General features: G+C 41.7%; 1 non-coding gene across 1 annotated transcript; it reads right to left on the bottom strand.

Annotated features, from left to right (window-relative positions):
* Positions 1-14,789: 14,789 nt before the first annotated feature.
* Positions 14,790-14,923, bottom strand: LOC142447685 (small nucleolar RNA SNORA2/SNORA34 family). Its single transcript, XR_012784346.1, has one exon. It is a non-coding gene; the product is annotated as a small nucleolar RNA SNORA2/SNORA34 family (small nucleolar RNA).
* Between the last annotated feature and the right edge of the window lie 537 nt (positions 14,924-15,460).

Raw genomic sequence — 15,460 nt, 5'->3', positions numbered from 1 at the left:
ATGTGGCTGGACCTAGTCTGTGTACCCAAGTGGGCCTCCCACCTGGGCCTAGGGGGCTTGTGTCTGGACATGCTCAGTTTTGGTTTGGGGAGACAATCCCCAAGTCCCCTATTCTGGCGACCTAACAAAACAAAAATAAACTTTCACAAATTCATGATTGGTGGCAGAACAATAGATCACAGTTACAGGTAGGACTACAGAATTGGGAAGTGGACCATGATTGGGACAAGTACTTTATGTTAGATAGAAGGTCTTACAAGATTGTTCCAGGGCCTTCCAACCAAGGCAATCAGGGCACGACTGACAGGACAAGTCTCAGGACTAGTCACTGCTCATACTGGTGGTACAGTGGTAATGCTTTGGGATCTGGTCAACAGTTCAAAATCACCTGCTGCTCCCTGGGGAAAAGACAAGGCTTTCTACTCTCCTGAAGTTACAGTCTTGGAAATTCACAAGGGCAGTTCCACCACGTTCTATAGGCGCACTATGAGCCAACATCAACCTAATGGTAGTGGACTTTGTGTTTGGTTTGAGTACTTTCTATGAAGGATACCTCCAGGCAAGCCCCTAAAACACCCCTCCTCCCTGGCTTGGGGAGATAATCTACATTTCAGTGTACTGAAGATAAGATTATTTACATCCTTGGTTAATGATCAGAAGATTTCAATGGAGGTTAATCAATATGGGGACTTTGTAAGTGGATTTTGAACTGTCACTGTCATCCACAGACTTCTGCAAACCAGGGTCAGAATTTAAGCTCTAATTTGCAGAGTCCCCACAAGGACTAAGTCTCCACTGACCGCTTTCCAACCATTAACAGTCTTGCCCTCAGGCAGTATGCACTGGAAAATGGATTGCCTCCTCCTCGCCCGACCCCTAGCCAGCTGAGATATGTGCCTTTCAGTCAGCTTTCACCCCCAGCAACCTGTGTGCTACAAGTGAACACTGCCCAGTCCTGGGCCATTCTCATAATTGTCCCTAATTCCAAGCTCATTGTTGCAGCCACTGTGTCAATCGATCTTGTTGAGGGACTTCTCCGTTTTCGTTGCCCTCCACCAACATGATGTTTTCCATCAGGGATTAGTCTTTCCTATTAATATGTCTAAAGTATGTAAGACAAAGTCTCTCCATCCTTTCCTCTAAGGAGCTCTCTGGACATACTCCTGCAAGACAGATGGGTTTGTCCTTTTAGCAATCTTTTTCTCCAGCACCACAATTCAAATGCTCTGCTTCTTCTTTGGTCTTCCTTATTCAGTGTCCAACTTTCACATGCACATGAAGCAACTGAAAATTGAGGCAGTATCCCCTAAGGGCTTGCCTAGTGTATTTTTAATGTACATCACCATACTGGGGGTCAAATAGTCATGAGTCTTTCCCTGATTGTCTTGGTTGGTAGTCCCTGGACCAAACTTGTAAATGCTTCTGTCTAACACAATGTCTGTGTCTCAGTCACGGTCCTTTTCCTGATTCTGTAGTCCCACCTATAACTGTTGCATTTATTGTCAAAAGCATATTTCAAAATCAATCTTGAAGTGCAATGCTGTCTGTGATAGGATTATATCTATTCACCTTCAAGTAAATTATTCAGATCTATGCACCAACCATCAAAGGTAGTGATGAAGAAATTGAAGAATTTGGCCAATATCTTTAGTTGGAAATTGACCAAAAGTACAATCAAGATGGATTGAAAATTATTGGTGATAGGAATGCAAAAATTGGGAACAAAGAGGAAGGATAGTAGTTGGAAAATACGGTCTTGATGATAGAAATGAAGCTGGAGATCGCATGATAGAATTTTTCAAGACCAATGACTTGTTTATATCAAATACCTTTTTTCAACAACATAAAAGGTGACTGTACAGATGGACTTCTCTAGATGGAATACACAGAAATAAATTGACCTCATCTGTGGGAAGAAATGACGGAGCAGCTCAGTAGCAGCAGCTAAGCCCAGGCCAGCAGATGACGGTACAGATCATTAAATGCTCATATATAAGTTCAGGTTGAAGAGGAAAAAAATTAAAACAAGTCCACCAAAGCCAAAATATGACATATATCTTACCTGAATTTCCAGACCATCTCAAGAATAGATTTGATGGACGCACTGAACACTTATGACAGAAAACCTGATGAGCTGTGGGAGGACATCAAGAATATCATTCATGTGGCCCAGCAGGGACTACTCCACAGTCCTGGCAGTGCAGGGCAACTGCGAGGGGGAGATAAGACTGCATGTGATGCTGGCCCAAAGTTTCAGCCACAGCTTCTCTCCACAAACTAGCTACTTGAAAGCTTATGATGCTCATTTTTGGGGTAAAAACTTGAAAAGTATGTTATTCTATACCAAACAATATAAATAAAATATTTGAAAATGAAAAAAATATCATTCATGAAGAAAGCATAGGTCATTAAAGGCAGAAAATAAAGGAAAGATAAAAGTTGGTATCAGAAAGGATTCTAAAACTTGCTCTGAATTGTAGAGTAGCTAAAGCAAGTGGAAGAATTGATTAATTCAAAGAGTTTAATAGAAAATTTCAAAGGGCACCTCAAGAAGACCAAGTAAAATACTATAATGAAATATGCAAAGACATAGTTAGAAAACAAAAAAGGAAGACCATGCTCAGCATCTATTTTTTAAAAATAATTTTATTGGGGGCTCATACAACTCTTATCACAATCCATACATCCATCCATTGTGTCAAGTATATTTGTACATTTGTCGCCATCATCAGTCTCAAAACTTTTACTTTCTACTTGAGCCCATGGTATCAGCTACTTTTTCCTGCCGCCTCCCTCCCTCCTGAATCCTTGATAATTTATAAATTATTATTATTTTGTAATGTCTTACACTCTCCGATGTCTCCCTTTACCCACTTTTCTGTTGTCTGTCCCCCCAGGAGGGAGTTATATGTAGATCCTTGTGATTGGTTCCCCTTTTCTACAACACCTTCCCTCCACCCTCTCGGTATCACCACTCTCACCACTGGTCCTGAGGGGTTCATCTGTCCTGGATTTCCTGTATTTCAGGTTCCTATCTGCACCAGTCTACATCCTTTGCTGTAGCCGGATTTGTAAGGTAGAATTGGGATCATGATAGTGCGGGGGGTGGGGGGGTAGAGGAAGTATTAAAGAACTAGAGGAAAGTTGTATGTTTCATCGGTGCTACACTGTACCCTGACTGGCTCCTCTCCTTCCCAAACCCTTCTGTAAGGGGATGTCCAGTTGTCTACATATGGGCTGTATTGGACAGGGTTCTCTAGAGAGACAAACCAGATTGCTAGTAATTATATATAAATATATTTATAAGGATAGATATATAATTCAAGAAATAAACTGTTAAATAATATAGAGATAGATAATACAAGAAATTAACAGTTAAATTTTAAAGAAGTGAGATACTAGCAGTCCTTCAAGTTTTGAGAGCTGCCAGGTACCAGTTTTCTTCTGTAGAGAGAGCTGGGCTATATATACCCAGGCAGCAAACTGCAGGGCAGGTCCCCAACTGTCATCAACTGTCAGTCCCCAGCTCCAGAGATGAACATTCCAATTGTGTGGGCTTAAAGGGACCTCAGCTTACAGCGACACAGTCCACAGGCTAGGCATCCCACAGGTAGTGTACCCCTTTAAACTGAGGCACAGAACAAGCAAGCCATTTATCCCTCTGCCCTTCAGTTAATCCTACTTCAGTTTATCGGCCAGGCTGGCTTTGGGTCCCCACTCCACACTCCCCCTCATTCACAATGATATGATTTTTTTGTTCTGATGATGCTTGATACCTGATCCCTTCGACACCCCGCTATCACACAGGCTGGTGTGCTTCTTCCATGTGCATGTCAGTATATCTTAAGATGAAATAACAACAACAAAAAATATAAGTCTTGAGTTGCAAAATTGAAAGATTCTATGGGCAAAATATGGAAAGATGCAGGAAACAACAAAAGAAGATGTAAAGAATACACAGAATAACTACTTAAAAAAACTAGTAGACGTTCCACCGAGTTAGGAGGTAGTATATGAGCAAGAATCAATGGTGCTACGGGAGCAGATGAAGGGGGAGGAGGAGAGAGTGGAGCACAGCCTGGCCCACCAGGCTGTGAGGATGATGTTCCTGATTGGAGCAGCCAGTCCACAGAGAGAACAACATGGCTGGCCCCACTATGGGACATGATGCCCCTCACTGACCCATGGTGCTACAGGGGACAGCACTGGAGACACAGTGTGGGAATTGCACCTGACCTGATCCCACCACACCAAGGCGAAGCAATGGGGGAGTGCAGTGGAACAGCGGGGGAATGGGGCGGTGGGGTCCCCAGGGAGTGCTGGGGGTGGACTTTGGGGCCAGGGCATGGTGTCCCAACAGACTGGACTGGGAAACAGTCCTAAGGGCCAATGAACGATCCTTGAAGTGACTATAAGCTTTTCTTTCTTGTTGTTGTTTTTTGCTGTTGTTCTTTGTCAGTGGTTTGTTGTTGTTTTGTGGTATACTGTTGCTTTGTTTTCCTCTGTCTTGTTTTTGTGCATGTTATTATCTCCACATGTCTGTCTAAATAAGATAGGCTGGATGAACTATCTGGAGGCAAAACAACGGGACTGACAGTTCCAGGGGAACTTGGGATAAGGGGAGGTGGGAGGGGGGTAAGGAAGTGGTGTTAACAAACCCAGGGACAAGGGAACAACATGGGATCTGAATTGGTGGTGAGGGGGAAGTGGCAGGCCTGGTAGGGAATGATCAAGGGTAAGGTAACGTAATGAAGAGGTATGGCTGTAACCCAGGTGGGGACGGAGCATGCTAGTGGGGCAGGAGGAAATAGAGGAAAGAGCTAGGAGGTAAAGGGCATTTATAGAGGTCTAGACAAAGACATGTACATGCAATATATATAAGGATGGGGAAATAGATCTATGTGCCAATATTTATAGGTTTAGTATTAAGGTGGTGGAAGGACCTTGAGCCTATACTCAAGCACTCCCTCAATGCATGAATACCTTCTTCTATTAAATTGGCATTCTATGATGCTCACCCTCCCGACACAACTGCTGAAGCCAAAGTGGGTGAACAAGCAAATGTGGTGAAGAAAGCTGATGGTGCCCGGCTATCAAAAGAGACAGCACCCGGGGTCTTAAAGGCTTGAAGATAAACAAGCGGTCATCTAGCTCAGAAGCAACAAAGCCCACATGGAAGAACACACCAGCCTCTGTGATAACGTGGTTCTGAAGGGATCAGTTATCAGGCATCAAAGAACAAAAAATCATATCATTGGCTGCACACCTCCATGATACGATCGCTGAGGACAAACGGGTGCATAAGCAAATGTGGTGAAGAAAGCTGATGGTGCCCAGCTATCAAAAGAGATAGTGTCTGGCATCTTAAAGGCTTGAAGGTGAACAAGCAGCCATCTAGCTCAGAAGCAACAAAGCCCACATGGAAGAAGCACACCAGCCTGTGCAATCACGAGGTGTCGAAGGGATCAGATATAAGGCATCATAAAAAATACAAAAAAAAAACTTACCATAGTGAATGAAGGGGGAAGTGCAGAGTGGAGACCCAAAGCCCATTTTTTGGCCAATGGAGATCCCCTCCCAGAGGGGTCTAGAGGAGGAGATGAGTCAGTCAGGGTGCAATGTAGCACCGATGAAGAATAGAGCTTTCCTCCAGTTCCTAAAAGCTTCTTTCCCCCGCCCCACCACCCCCCACTACCATGATCCGAATTCTACCTTGCAAGTCTGGATAGAGCAGAGGTTGTACACTGGTGCAGATAGGAGCTGGAGGCACAGGGAATCCAGGGCCAATGATACCTTCAGGACCAGGGGTGTGAGGGGCGATACTGGGAGTATAGAGGATGAGTGGTTTGGAAAGGGGGAACCGATTACAAGGATCTACATGTGACCTCCTCCCTGGGGGATGGACAACAGAAAAGGAGGTGAGGGGAGACACCGGATAGGGCAAGATATGACAAAATAATAATTTATAAATTATCAAGGGTTCATAAGGGAGGGGGGAGCGAGGAGGGAGGGGAAAAAAGAGCACTTGATGCAAAGGGCTTAAGTGGAGAGCAAATGCTTTGAAAATGATGAGGGCAAAGAATGTACAAATGTGCTTAATACAATTGATGTGTATGTATGGATTGTGGTAAATGTTGTGAGTCCCTAATAAAATGTTAAAAAAAAAAAAAGAATCAATGGTGCTGAAGGAAGAAGTTCAAACTGCACTAAATGCATGAGCCCAAAACAAGGCTCCATAGAATCCCAAATGAAATGTGCGAACAGGCTTATGTGGCACTGAAAACACCCACTCATCTATGCCAGGAAATTTGGAAGATAGCTATTTGGCCAACTGACTGGAAGAGATCCATGTTTATACCCATTCCAAAGAGAAATGACCCAACAGAATACTCCAATTATAGAACAATATCCTTGATATGACACGAAAGTAAAATTTTGCTGAAGATCATGCAACAGTTGCAGCGATATATTGACAGGGAGCTGCCAGAAGATCAGGCTGGAGTCAGAGGAGGACATGGAATGGGAATATCATTGCTAATGTCGATGGATCTTGGCTCAGAGCAAATAATACCAGAAAGCTGTTTACTTGTGTTTTATTGATTATGCAAATACATTGACTGTGTGGATCAAAACCAACTATGGATAATCCTAAGAATGGAAATTTGTCAACCTTGTGCTCATGAGGAACTTGTACATGGATCTAGCGGCAGTTCTTTGAAGGATACAAGGGGATAGTGCATAGTTTAAGATCAGGAGAGGTGTGTGCGGATTGTATCCTTTTATCATATTTATTCAATCTATATGCTGAGTAACTAGTCCAAGAAGCTGGACTACATGAAGAAGAACATGTCAATCGGATTAGAGGAAAGCATATTAATAACCTGCAATATGTAGATGACACAACTTGCTTGTTGAAAGAGAAGGACTTGAAATACTTGCTGAAGATGATCATGGACAGCAGCCTTCAGTATGGATTACAACTTAATGTAAAAGAAAATAAAAATCCTCACAACTGGACCAATCGGTAAAGTCATAATAAATGGAGAAAACATTGATGTTGTCAAGGATTTTGTCTTGCTTGACTCCACAATCCATGCTCATGGAAGTAGCAGTCAATAAATGAAATGCTGTATTGCACAGGAAAATCTGCTGCACAAGTGGTCCTACCCCCTTTTTTAATTGATTTATTGGGGGCTCTTACAGAAATTATAATAATTCATACATCAATTACATCAAGTGCACTTATACAGATGCTACCATCATCATCATCATCTTCAAAACATTCTCTTTCTACTTGAGCTCCTTAATTACAAGACCTTTTTAAAGTGTTGAAGAGGAAGTGTGTTATTCTGAGGACTAAGGTGTGCCTGAACCAAGCCATGTTTTTTTCAATTGCCTCACATTGGTGGCATAATGGTTAAGTGTTAGGCTGCTAATCAGAGTCCATAGTTTGAAAACACCAGGCAGCTCTGAGGAAGAAAACGGAGGCTTTCTACCCCTGTAGAGTTACAGTCTCGGTAACTCACAGGGGCAGTTCTACCTTGTCCAGTAGGGTCAATATGAGTTGGCATTGACTTGATGGCAGTGAGTTGGGGCTTCACATGCATGTGAAAGCTGGACAGTAAAGAAGGAAGTCAGCAGAAGAGATTATGGTGCTGGTGAAAAGTCCTGGAAGTACCATGGAATGCCAGAAGAACAGACAAATTTATCTTGGAAGAAGTTCATTCAGGATGCTTCTTATAAGACTCTGGATATACTTTGGACATGTTTTTAGGAGAGCCCAGTCCCTGGAAAAAGACACCATGCTTGGTGAAGTAGAAGGCCAACACAAGAGGAAGACTTTCAAAGAGATGGACTGACGCAGTAGCTCCCAACAGTAGTCCGTCTCAAACCTAATTGTGAGGATGGTGCAGTATTTCACTTTGTTGTGCATTTGATTGTTGAGTCAGCACTGACTGGAGGGCAACTAGTAACAACAATTTGCGACACTCTGTTCTTTTTATAACTCAGAAGTGATTAAACTCAAGACACACCCTATCCCAGTAAGGTCTCATTAATATGACAAAGAAAATCTTATTCCCAAAGGGCGTTAACATTCATAGGTATATATAGCAGTTAGGGTTCTAACGCATTTTTCCCAACTCATTTTTGAGGATACAGTTTAATCCATAACAACATTGTAATTTCTTTGATGCATAAATTATTGAGCAGTATATTGTAAAATTCCCAAATTTGAGGAGACTTTCAAGTAAATTAAAAAAAAATTTTAGGTCAGTATGCACTGTAGTTAAAATACCTGAATCAATTTCTGTCAATAGTTCATTGTTGGTGCTGAGTGCTTGAGTTGATTCTCTGAGAAATGCTGTCGAAACCTTGATATGATCTCAGGTCCTCTCGTTAACTGGTAGGTGGCTATAACCCCCCGACTTGGACCACATCCAGTGGGTCTCCAGTGGAAGAACTGGGGTAGATCGCCTTATCCCATATGGCATGACTGATTGGGAATCATGAGTGTTTACCAACATAAGCTCAAGAAACCCAATCTATACCCACTTGGGAGAGAGAGGGTCTTTATTAGTTGATTAGTCAGGCACCCAAATTTCAGAAGGCAAAGTGGGCCGAACATTTTATTCTCTCTAGTTGTGTGATCACTTCCCTGATTCCTCATTGGTTGAATACTACGGGGTTAATAATCTCTCCCAGCTGCCGCCTATTCCCTGAGGTTTCTTACTCTGTGACAGATGCCCTCTCACAGCCCCAGCCCCCACACCCTCCCTTGATTAACCGATTCACATGATACAATTCCCCACATCAACTATCAGCTTGTGTTTGACTCCTTAGCACACTTGGCCTTTTGTTCCTTTATTTGCTGAAGATGGACCATTTTGAGATTTATTTCTCACAATTCGGACTCATGACCCTATAGGACAGAGTGTAACTGCCTTTTGTTTGTAATCTTTGTTGGAGTAGACAGATTTTTTCTCCCAAGGAGCCGCTGGCAGGTAAGAATTGCTGATTTTTGTTTAGCAGTCAAGCATTTAACCATTGAGGCACCACACCTCCTTAAAGGGGTTATATGTGCCTGAAAATCACATGTATTTTGCAGCTGTTGGATACAGTCTTATATGAGTATGTTAAGTAATGGTTGTTCATTATGCTGTTAAGCTCTTTTTCATTTCCATGTCTTCTGTTTTTTCTGTTACTGAACAAAGCTTGCTAAATGTTCCCATGGTGAGAGATTTTCAACAACAAAACTACTGACATTTTAGATGGGGTCATTCTTAGCTGGGAAGGGTTGCTCTGTGGATTGTAGGCTGTTTATTGGCCTCTACTCACCAGTTGCCAATAAGACCACTCTAGCTTAACGATCTAAAATGTCTCTATACTTTGCCAAGGTCCCCCTTCCAGATAAAATTGTCCTTGGTTGAAAATCACTCCTTTATTTTACATTGTGTCTTATAAGTAGTGTATAATTAAAAAACAAAAAGGAAAAAATTCTGGTCATCTTAGTTTTCTATTTCTTTTAAAATCATTTTATTGGGGGCTCGTACAACTCTTATCACAATCCATACATCCATCAATTGTGTCAAGCACATTTGTTATCATCATTTTCAAAACATTTTCCTTCTACTTGAGCCCTTGGTATCAGCTCATTTCCCCCCTCCCTCTCTCCCAAACCCTTGACAAAATATATATATATAAATATATATATATATATATATATATATATATTTTTTTATGTCTTACATTGCCCGATGTCTCCCTTCACCCACTTTTCTGTTGTCCAGATCCCATTGATACCTCGTGATCACACAGGCTGGTGTCCACTTCCAAGTGGGCTTTGTTGCTTCTGAGCTATATGGTCGTTTGTTTATCTTCAAGCCTTTAAGACCCCAGATGCTATAGCTTTTGATAGCCGGGCACCATCAGCTTTTTTCACCACATTTACTTATGCACACTTTGTCTCCAATGATTGTGTAGGGAAGGTAAGGATCATGGAATGTCAGTTTAATAGAACAAAGTGTTCTTGTGTTGAAGGAGTACTTGAGTAGAGGCCCAATGTCCATCTGCTACCTTAATACTAAACCTACAAATATATGCACATAGATCTATTTCCCCATCATCATATACAAATATATTTACATATGTACATGCCTGCATTTAGACCTCTATAAATGCCCTTTATCTCCTAGTTCTTTCCTCTATTTCCTTATACTTTCCTCTTGTTCCACTATCATGATCAGCCTTCATTTGGGTTTCAGTAATTCCTTTCGGTTACATTGTCCTAAGAGACCTCCTAAAACCTCCTAGCCATCAATTTTGGATCATTTGTTGTTCTCTTGTCCCTGGGTTTTTTAACACTCACTTCCTTTCCCCTGCCTCCCCCTCTTCTATTCCCCACCTCCCCCACAACCATTGTTCCCTCCTTCATTGTTTTCTCCCTCATCGTGTTTATCCTGCCTATCTAATCTAGATAGACCTGCAGAGATAATAATATGCACAAAAAAGGCGAGCTAAACAAAGCAACAAAAGAAAACAACCAAAAACCCAACCACTCACAAAGAAGAAAAGCCCATAAATAGTTCAAGGTCTGTTTGTTGACCCTTAGGAGTGTTTCTGGTAGAGTCTGATGGGGTACCACGCCTTGGCCCCAAAGTCTATTTTTGATATTCCCTGGGGACTTCCTTGCTCTGTTCCCTTTGCTGTTCTGTTGCACACCTTTACTGTTTCCTCTCAATGGTGTGGGGTCAGATCGGGTGTAACTCCTGCACTATGTCTCCAGTGTTTTACCCCATAGTAAAGTGGGGGTCATAGTGGGGCTGGCCCTAAGATCCTCTCTATGCTTTGGCTGCTCTGAGCAGGAACATTGTCCTCAGGGCTTGGTGGACTAAGATGTGTTCCACTCTCTTTCCCTTTTCCTTCATTTGCTCCTGCGTGCTCTGATCAGGGATGTCTCAGTGCTGTCCTCTGAAGTGAATTCTTCTGTGGGAGCGGGGGCTGTCCTCATAGTTGGGATTGGGGCCAGCCCTCAGGCTTCCATCTTAGTTTTTTAATTGGAATTTTTAATCTATGCTATTGCCGTGGAAAATACTCTTGATAGATGTATCTTAGAACTTCTCTCATAAGTACTGTGGTTTCCATTCATTTGTCTCTCCATGGGTGCGTATTTTATCCTAAAATTTATCTTTTGGTTCCTGCCACCATTCAGTGCTTCTGGTCTCAAGGCAAAGGAAAGGAAGCAGGTGTTCACAGAGGCAATTAGCCACTTACTCTACTTCCTCCTCCTATTTTTGACTCTCCTTACTTTGTTGCCTCAGATGAATACAGACCAATTGCTGAGCCTTGGATGGTGAATTGCAAGCTTTTAAGACCCTAGGTACTAAAAAACTATCAAGGAGGTAGAACAGAAGCAGTACATGCATCAATAGACCAATTAACTGAGATATCCCATGAAACCATGACCTTTTAGTTCCTCCAAACCAGGAGTGCTCACACTTTTTCAGCATGCGAGCTACTTATATAAAATGATCAAGTTAAAATGATCTACCAAGTACAAAAATGCAAAACATATTTATTTTTATTACATTTATTCACAAATGCAGAGAATTCTTTATATGTACAATGTATGTTTATGTACCTTGCATAACCGCATGAATCCATATTGTACAACACAACACAATTAACTATGTACATTTCTTATGACTCGCACTGAATGGATGAGCCAGGGACGCACGGTCCGGACAGTAGCTGCTGACAGTCAGCCCCAAATTCACTTCCAAATGACCATCAGTCATGGGGGAGCTTAATGGACTTGGATGTAATGATCTTTATGTGGGGAAAGGCTGACTCACATAAATAAGTAGAGCCGAATAATGTAGTCAAGGAGGTAGCACATTTTCTCATGTTTGGGTACTTTCCCTCTGTGTGTAAGTTCCAGAATTGTTCATGTGCTCTGGACTACAGCTGAATGTCGGCTTGTAGTGTCAAAATCTCCCATTCTGTATTAAAATTATGTATTTTTGTCTTCTTGCTTGGTCTAGCTCCCCCACTCATTTTACTACCCTTTTTTACATTTAAGAGAAAAAAAAACAAAACAAGGTATGAAAATTGGCGATAACAGCTTGTCAGTTTTGCTGCACTTAGCGCAGTTGTTTGTCCATGTGTTTTGACACCTAAGATTGCACCTGAGTGACTGCACTGTATATCACCTAAGTGAGAGGACTGATGATAGGCTTATATCTATTTTTTTATGTCATTCGATTTACCCACACTATATTTGTGATCAACTAGTAGATCACGATTTATGTAATGAGCACCCCTGCTCCAGACCCAGAAACCAAATCACCAGGATCATAGTATTGTGGGACACCAAGGTCAACTGGCCTAACAGTTTATAAAGACAATGTTCTATATTCTAATGTGCTAAGTAACTACTGTAGTCTTATACAACAAGTGAGCAGCCATCCAACGTGCAACTGTTGGTCTCTCTCCATCTACAGGAAAGAATCGTGAGGAAAACTGAAAGCCACATAGAAACAACTAGTCCAGTTGATTAATGGACCATGCAAACATCAGCCTCCACACCCTGAGGTCAGAACTCAATGATGTCTGTTTACCACTACCAACTGCTCTGAAAAGGATCACATTAGAAGGTCTTGACAGAATGGGAGAAAAACATGCATCAGAACCGAAAAGCTTAAGAGACCAGGCTTACTGACCATATAGTGGCTTGTAGGACAGCCAAGATTATGGGCCTCACACTTTTCAGGTCTGGAACTAAATTTACCTCCAAGTTAGAATAACCAACTGTGGTAGTTACATAATGTGGTGTCAATTTGAGGATTGAGAGTGTAGGGGTGGAGTCTAGCCTGTCAATAGGGATATAGCCAATGAGACCTATGTGTGGGTGTGGCTTTCTGAGGATTCTGGGAACTCCTGGGTCTCCTCCTTGGAGACGAAAGACACACTCTACTGGTAAGACACATGGTGTTACACCCTGGGAGCTAGAGAAGCCATGTAGAGATTCCTGCCAGTGCTGAGATGCTTTAAAATGCCACTGGATCCACAAGACATCCAAGTCACAGGCCTGTGATCCTCATGTATTCAGCAACTTTGCATGTATTTTATGAGTCTGAAGAGGACTTTAGAGATTGGTATCAGACTTATGAGGTAATATTGAACTTAAGGACTTGATCTGGACTGGGCTGAGATGTTTTCTCAATATTCAATTGCTCTTGTATACAAACCTCTTTCTTATATACACATGAGTGTCTATGCATTTGTTTCTCTAGTCTACCGGGAGTAACACACCAACCATTTAAGATCACATGAGTAATATTTACCAAAGGACAACATCCAGAGGGTTAGGAATGGGGAGGTGTGAAAAGAAGAATCCCAGGGAAGAAATGAGACAAGTGATGGTACATTTAGGGAACTGCAACAGATGAGTTGAATCAAAATGTGAGCGAACTGTTGAATGTGAAAATGTGATCGGCTCTGCCAACTTTTACCTAATTCACACAATAAAAGGTTTTGTAAAAATAAACAAAGCGAAGACATCACATCACACGAGGTGTTGGGTTGCCCATAAGCAGCTTTAATAGTTTTGGTCTTTGTTGTAAATATGTCACATAGTTCTATGCCTTCTCCTGAGGCAAATTCAATTTATTTTATTTATTTATTTATTTATTTTTTTGCAAATTCAATTTTTTACAAGTGTACAATTTATAGACAGCCATCATATAAATTGGCTGTGCAATCTTACCCTTAATCAGTGCAATTTTTCCATTGCCATTACACTGAAATTCAGCACTCCACAAATGATCCTTCCCTCCTTCTCTCTTCCTTTTATACACTGGTAATTACTTATAAACTTTGGTCTCTGTACATTCTCTGGTACACTCATTTGGTTTTGGCTTTTTATATAAGTGAGGTCAGATAATATTTGCCCTTTTGCGATGGGCTTATTTTATTCAACATGTATTCAAGTCCATTCAGATGCACCAGGACTTCGTTTCTCCTACTGGGTAAGCGGTGTTCCATTGCATTTACCACATTTTTGTTTTATCCACCCATCTGCTGATGGGCATTTAGGTTATTTCCATCCCCTGGCTATTGTAAGTAGTATTGCAATGAATACTGGTGCGTGTCTCTGATTGTTTGTTCCAAGTCCGTGGAGTATATGCTTAGGAAGGAACTGCCGGGTGGTACGGTCATTCTGTTTCCAGCCTTTGGAGGAACTACCATATTGTTTTTCACAACAGCTGTTCCACTTTGCATTCCAAGCAGCTATGGATAAAGGGTTCCAATTTTTCGACATCCTCACCAACATTTATTATTTCCATTTTTTATTTGCTTTTAATATTAGTCACCCTTGGGGGAATAACATGGTATCTCATTGTGGTTTTGCTTTGCATTTCTCTGATGGCTAATGATATGGGACTTTTTTTTCTCATGTGCTTTGAATGCCTTCTTTAAGCCCTTCCTCTATTTTATGATTGGGTTGTCTCTGTGTTGCAAAACAATAATAAATTCTTTCTTTCTTTTGTAATTTTTAAAAATGTTTTCTAATTTGAATGAAGTTTACAAATTCAAGCTAGGGTGCTGGCCATACAAAGGGACAACACTCAAAGCAGGGCCACAATTCACACCTGTCAGGTTTAGGCTTAAAAAAAACCCCAGTGACTTTCTTGGTAATTAAATTCAAAAAGCATTATCATTCTAATGACCAATTCAAACTCAAGGGTCCTGGTTAAGACCACAATTAACAATCCACATGTCACTGACTCAGATGTTTCTTTCTAATGAATTGACCATTACATTTCCAAGTTCTGAAATGGCCAAGACCATAGGAAGACATTTCTTTAGGCGCCTGCTTGAAGCCAACAGCTCCATCAATCTGTCAGCCTTGATTCAGGGCCAACAATAATAAATTCTTGATGAGGACAGTTATCTGAAAAAGTCCAAAGACCCCAGAAGTAAAACAGAGTGCGATGAGCACGCGGACACACTCATACACCCATCCTTCAGTGTGTTTGCTGGTATTGTGGTGTAGGTAAGCTTAAAACATACTTGTGGGCTAAAATGTGTGATTGAGGTAGTTAGTTTATTGTGCCAACCTGGCCGGTAAACACATGTGGGGTTAATTGAAGGGCTGAGGGATAAATGGCTCGGTGAGCCTCACCTTTCTAGTTCTTGGGTCTCTTGCTTTGTGATGGTCAGACCACGGTGCAGCTGCCTTAGCAGTTCCCTGCTTCAGATTGAAAGACTGACTTCCTGCAAGACAACCCCAAGGAGAAACTGCATGGACCTACCCCGATGCACCCCTGGGTGCTGGAGCAACCATGTGGAGATCCCTGCCAGCTCTGAGATGCTTACACGTTCACTGACTTGGCTTTCCTCCTGCAGTCAGCATCATCGCACTGTTTTGTGAGATGGAGGAGGATTTTGTGGATTGGTG

Source organism: Tenrec ecaudatus, chromosome 4, assembly GCF_050624435.1.
Source record: "Tenrec ecaudatus isolate mTenEca1 chromosome 4, mTenEca1.hap1, whole genome shotgun sequence".
Lineage (NCBI taxonomy): Eukaryota > Metazoa > Chordata > Mammalia > Afrosoricida > Tenrecidae > Tenrec > Tenrec ecaudatus.
This window is presented reverse-complemented; position numbering and strand designations above follow the sequence as displayed.